Source organism: Lycium ferocissimum, chromosome 11 (assembly GCF_029784015.1).
Source record: "Lycium ferocissimum isolate CSIRO_LF1 chromosome 11, AGI_CSIRO_Lferr_CH_V1, whole genome shotgun sequence".
Classification (NCBI taxonomy): domain Eukaryota; kingdom Viridiplantae; phylum Streptophyta; class Magnoliopsida; order Solanales; family Solanaceae; genus Lycium; species Lycium ferocissimum.
This window is the reverse complement of record NC_081352.1, coordinates 18678-23939: the sequence shown is the minus strand read 5'-3', so window position 1 is coordinate 23939 and position 5262 is coordinate 18678. Positions and strand designations below refer to the sequence as shown.

Here is a 5262-nt window from a genome sequence, read left to right as displayed (position 1 = left end):
TGTATGGAAATTGATGTAGTAAACTGCAAAAGCACCCGAAAACAGCGAATCGCATCTCGTTCGCAGCCCGTAACATTCGGCAGCCTGTTTGAGGCTCTAAACGGCTGAATTTGGGCTCGAAATATCGTCGTGCCTATACACTGACCTAGATGGTTTTGGGGGCTTTCCAAAATGGTGCTGTGGGCGGCGTAGTTCCTCACGGTTAAAAAGTTATGGGGTTTTAAAGACGAGACGCGTTTCAAATTGAAGAAAAAAATAAAAAGGGGTGCAACACGAGGACTTCCCGGGAGGTCACCCATCCTAGTACTACTCTCGCCCAAGCACGCTTAACTGCGGAGTTCTGATGGGATCCGGTGCATTAGTGCTGGTATGATCGCACCCGTTAGTACATTACTCGCGATTCCATATATCATTTTCTTCGGAGAGCCCGGGTAGATTTGCGTGGAGCCCACCTGAATTTTTTTTTTTTTTTTTTTTAAATTTCCAAACATCAAAATGTATGGAAATTGATGTAGTAAACTGCAAAAAAACAGCGAACGCGTTTCAAATCGCAGAAAAAATAACCCGGAAACAGCGAATCGCATCTCGTTCACGCCCGTAACATTCGGCAGCCTGTTTGAGGCTCTGGGAACGGCTGAATTTGGGCTCGAAAAATCGTCGTGCCTATACACTGACCTAGATGGTTTTGGGGGCTTTCCGAAATGGTGCTGTGGGCGGCGTAGTTCCTCACGGTTAAAAAGTTATGGGGTTTTAAAGACGAGACGCGTTTCAAATTGAAGAAAAAAAATAAAAAGGGGTGCAACACGAGGACTTCCCGGGGTCACCCATCCTAGTACTACTCTCGCCCAAGCACGCTTAACTTCGGAGTTCTGATGGGATCCGGTGCATTAGTGCTGGTATGATCGCATCCGTTAGTACATGACTCGCAATTCCATATATCCTTTTAATCCGAGAATACGAGTAGATTTGCGTGGGGCCCACCTAAGTTTTTTTTTTTTGTAATTTTTCCATGCATCAAAATGTATGGATATTGATGTAGGAAACTGCAAAAAACACCCGGAAACAGCGAATCGCATCTCAATCACGGCCCGTAACATTCGACAGCCTGTTTGAGGCTCTAAACGGCAGAATTTGGCCTCGAAAAATCGCCAGCCCTATTCACTGGCCTAGATGGTTTTGGGGGCTTTCCGAAATGGTGCTGTGGGCGTCGTAGTTCCACACGGTTCAAAAGTTATGGTGTTTTCAAGATTTGACCCGTTCCAAATTGAAGAAAAAAAAATAAAAAAGGGGTGCAACACGAGGACTTCCCGGGAGGTCACCCATCCTAGTACTACTCTCGCCCAAGCACGCTTAACTGCGGAGTTCTGATGGGATCCGGTGCATTAGTGCTGGTATGATCGCACCCGTTAGTACATGACTCGCAATTCCATATATCTTTTTAATCCGAGAATACGAGTAGATTTGCGTGGACCCCACCTGAGTTTTTTTTTTTTTAATGTAATTTTTCCATGCATCAAAATGTATGGATATTGATGTAGGAAACTGCAAAAAACACCCGGAAACAGCGAATCGCATCTCAATCACGGCCCGTAACATTCGACAGCCTGTTTGAGGCTCTAAACGGCAGAATTTGGGCTCGAAAAATCGCCAGCCCTATTCACTGGCCTAGATGGTTTTGGGGGCTTTCCGAAATGGTGCTGTGGGCGTCGTAGTTCCACACGGTTCAAAAGTTATGGGGTTTTCAAGATTTGACCCGTTTCAAATTGAAGAAAAAAATAAAAAAGGGGTGCAACACGAGGACTTCCAGGTCACCCATCCTAGTACTACTCGCGCCAAGCACGCTTAACTGCGGAGTTCTGATGGGATCCGGTGCATTAGTGCTGGTATGATCGCACCCGTTAGTACATGACTCGCAATTCCATATATCCTTTTAATCCGAGAATACGAGTAGATTTGCGTGTGGCCCACCTAAGTTTTTTTTTTTTTTTAATTTTTCCATGCATCAAAATGTATGGATATTGATATAGGAAACTGCAAAAGCACCCGAAAACAGCGAATCGCATCTCAATCACAGCCCGTAACATTCGGCAGCCTGTTTGAGGCTCTAAACGGCTGAATTTGGGCTCGAAAAATTGCCAGCCCTATTCACTGGCCTAGATGGTTTTGGGGGCTTTCCGAAATGGTGCTGTGGGCGTCGTAGTTCCACACGGTTCAAAAGTTATGGGGTTTTCAAGATTTGACCCGTTTCAAATTGAAGAAAAAAAAATAAAAAAGGGGTGCAACACGAGGACTTCCCGGGAGGTCACCCATCCTAGTACTACTCTCGCCCAAGCACGCTTAACTGCGGAGTTCTGATGGGATCCGGTGCATTAGTGCTGGTATGATCGCACCCGTTAGTACATGACTCGCGATTCCATATATCTTTTTCGTCGGAGAGCCCGAGTAGATTTGCGTGGAGCCCACCTGAATTTTTTTTTTTTAAAAAAAAATCCATGCATCAAAATGTATGGAAATTGATGTAGTAAACTGCAAAAGCACCCGGAAACAGCGAATCGCATCTCGTTCGCAGCCCGTAACATTCGGCAGCCTGTTTGAGGCTCTAAACGGCTGAATTTGGGCTCGAAAAATCGCCGTGCCTATACACTGACCTAGATGGTTTTGGGGGCTTTCCGAAATGGTGCTGTGGGCGGCGTAGTTCCTCACGGTTAAAAAGTTATGGGGTTTTAAAGACCAGACGCGTTTCAAATTGAAGAAAAAAAATAAAAAGGGGTGCAACACGAGGACTTCCCGGGAGGTCACCCATCCTAGTACTACTCTCGCCCAAGCACGCTTAACTGCGGAGTTCTGATGGGATCCGGTGCATTAGTGCTGGTATGATCGCACCCGTTAGTACATGACTCGCGATTCCATATATCCTTTTCATCGGAGAATACGAGTAGATTTGCGTGGAGCCCACCTGTTTTTTTTTTTTTTTAAATTTCCATGCATCAAAATGTATGGAAATTGATGTAGTAAACTGCAAAAGCACCCGGAAACAGCGAATCGCATCTCGTTCGCAGCCCGTAACATTCGGCAGCCTGTTTGAGGCTCTAAACGGCTGAATTTGGGCTCGAAAAATCGTCGTGCCTATACACTGACCTAGATGGTTTTGGGGGCTTTCCGAAATGGTGCTGTGGGCGGCGTAGTTCCTCACGGTTAAAAAGTTATGGGGTTTTAAAGTTGATATTTTCAAATTGAAGAAAAAAATAAAAAAGGGGTGCAACACGAGGACTTCCCGGAGGTCACCCATCCTAGTACTACTCTCGTCTAAGCACGCTTAGCTTCGGAGTTCTGAAGCGATCCGGTGCATTAGTGCTGGTATGATCGCACCAGCCTGTTAGTACATGACTCGCGATTCCATATATCCACACGGTTTTAATCGGAGAATAAAAAGGGTGCGAGTTCCAGATTTGCGTGGAGCCCACCTGAATGATTTTTTTTTTTTATCCTTTTAATCAGAGAGCCCGAGTAGATTTTTCCATGCAAAAAACACCCGGAAACAGCGAATCGCATCTCAAAATGTATGGAAATTGATGTAGTTCCACACGGTTCAAAAGTTATGGTGTTTAAAGATTTGACGCGTTTCAAATTGCAAAAGGTCACCCATCCTAGTACTACTCGCCCAAGCACGCTTAACTGCGGAGTTCTGATGGGATCCGGTGCATTAGTGCTGGTATGATGATCGCACCCGTTAGTACATGACTCGCATCCATATATCTTTTTAATCCGAGAGCCCGAGTAGATTTGCGTGGACCGTTTTTTTTTTTTTTTTTATGTAATTTTTCCATGCATCAAAATGTTTGATGTAGTAAACTGCTCTAATCGGCCCGAATTTGTTTGAGGCTCGAAAAAATCGAAAAATCGCCAGCCCTATACACTGACCTAGATGGTTTTGGGGGCTTTCCGAAATGGTGCTGTGGGCGGCGTAGTTCCTCACGGTTAAAAAGTTATGGGGTTTTAAAGACGAGACGCGTTTCAAATTGAAGAAAAAAAATAAAAAGGGATGCAACACGAGGACTTGTCAGGAGGTCACCCATCCTAGTACTACTCTCGCCCAAGTACGCTTAACTTCGGAGTTCTGATGGGATCTGGTGCGTTAGTGCTAGTATGATCGCACCCGTTAGTACATGACTCGCGAATTCCATATATCTTTTTAATCGGAGATACGAGTAGATTTGCGTGGAGCCCACCTGAGTTTTTTTTTTTTTAATGTAATTTTTCCATGCATCAAAATGTATGGATATTGATGTAGGAAACTGCAAAAAACCCGGAAACAGCGAATCGCATCTCAATCACGGCCCGTAACATTCGACAGCCTGTTTGAGGCTCTAAACGGCAGAATTTGGGCTCGAAAAATCGCCAGCCTATTCACTGACCTAGATGGTTTTGGGGGCTTTCCAAATGGTGCTGTGGGCGTCGTAGTTCCTCACGGTTCAAAAGTTATGGTGTTTTAAAGATTTGACCCGTTCAAATTGAAGAAAAAAAAAAAAAAGGGGTGCAACACGAGGACTTCCCAGGAGGTCACCCATCCTAGTACTACTCTCGCCCAAGCACGCTTAACTTCGGAGTTCTGATGGGATCCGGTGCATTAGTGCTGGTATGATCGCACCCGTTAGTACATGACTCGCGATTCCATATATCTTTTAATCCGAGAATACGAGTAGATTTGCGTGGAGCCCACCTGAATTTTTTTTTTTTTTTTTTTGTAATTTTTCCATGCATCAAAATGTATGGATATTGATGTAGGAAACTGCAAAAAACACCCGGAAACAGCGAATCGCATCTCAATCACGGCCCGTAACATTCGACAGCCTGTTTGAGGCTCTAAACGGCAGAATTTGGGCTCGAAAAATCGCCATCCCTATACACTGACCTAGATGGTTTTGGGGGCTTTCCGAAATGGTGCTGTGGGCGGCGTAGTTCCTCACGGTTAAAAAGTTATGGGGTTTTAAAGACGAGACGCGTTTCAAATTGAAGAAAAAAAATAAAAAGGGGTGCAACACGAGGACTTCCCGGGAGGTCACCCATCCTAGTACTACTCTCGCCCAAGCACGCTTAACTGCGGAGTTCTGATGGGATCCGGTGCATTAGTGCTGGTATGATCGCACCCGTTAGTACATGACTCGCGATTCCATATATCTTTTTCGTCGGAGAGCCCGAGTAGATTTGCGTGGAGCCCACCTGAATTTTTTTTTTTTTTTAAATTTCCATGCATCAAAATGT

General features: G+C 44.9%; 10 non-coding genes and 1 pseudogene across 10 annotated transcripts; all 11 read right to left on the bottom strand.

Moving 5' to 3' along the window:
• Window positions 1-262: 262 nt before the first annotated feature.
• LOC132038724 (5S ribosomal RNA) lies at window positions 263-381 on the bottom strand. The gene has a single exon (XR_009410209.1). It is a non-coding gene; the product is annotated as a 5S ribosomal RNA (ribosomal RNA).
• A 412-nt stretch (window positions 382-793) lies between these two features.
• Window positions 794-910, bottom strand: LOC132038831 (5S ribosomal RNA). The gene has a single exon (XR_009410304.1). It is a non-coding gene; the product is annotated as a 5S ribosomal RNA (ribosomal RNA).
• A 376-nt stretch (window positions 911-1286) lies between these two features.
• Window positions 1287-1405, bottom strand: LOC132038712 (5S ribosomal RNA). Its single transcript, XR_009410201.1, has one exon. It is a non-coding gene; the product is annotated as a 5S ribosomal RNA (ribosomal RNA).
• A 378-nt stretch (window positions 1406-1783) lies between these two features.
• Window positions 1784-1897, bottom strand: LOC132038841 (5S ribosomal RNA). Its single transcript, XR_009410311.1, has one exon. It is a non-coding gene; the product is annotated as a 5S ribosomal RNA (ribosomal RNA).
• A 376-nt stretch (window positions 1898-2273) lies between these two features.
• Window positions 2274-2392, bottom strand: LOC132038710 (5S ribosomal RNA). Its single transcript, XR_009410199.1, has one exon. It is a non-coding gene; the product is annotated as a 5S ribosomal RNA (ribosomal RNA).
• Window positions 2393-2766: 374 nt separating this feature from the next.
• On the bottom strand, window positions 2767-2885 carry LOC132038709 (5S ribosomal RNA). Its single transcript, XR_009410198.1, has one exon. It is a non-coding gene; the product is annotated as a 5S ribosomal RNA (ribosomal RNA).
• A 368-nt stretch (window positions 2886-3253) lies between these two features.
• On the bottom strand, window positions 3254-3371 carry LOC132038840 (5S ribosomal RNA). Its single transcript, XR_009410310.1, has one exon. It is a non-coding gene; the product is annotated as a 5S ribosomal RNA (ribosomal RNA).
• Window positions 3372-3606: 235 nt separating this feature from the next.
• On the bottom strand, window positions 3607-3726 carry LOC132038695 (5S ribosomal RNA; annotated as a pseudogene).
• Window positions 3727-4039: 313 nt separating this feature from the next.
• Window positions 4040-4158, bottom strand: LOC132038833 (5S ribosomal RNA). Its single transcript, XR_009410306.1, has one exon. It is a non-coding gene; the product is annotated as a 5S ribosomal RNA (ribosomal RNA).
• Window positions 4159-4531: 373 nt separating this feature from the next.
• Window positions 4532-4650, bottom strand: LOC132038685 (5S ribosomal RNA). The gene has a single exon (XR_009410186.1). It is a non-coding gene; the product is annotated as a 5S ribosomal RNA (ribosomal RNA).
• A 380-nt stretch (window positions 4651-5030) lies between these two features.
• LOC132038707 (5S ribosomal RNA) lies at window positions 5031-5149 on the bottom strand. Its single transcript, XR_009410196.1, has one exon. It is a non-coding gene; the product is annotated as a 5S ribosomal RNA (ribosomal RNA).
• Between the last annotated feature and the right edge of the window lie 113 nt (window positions 5150-5262).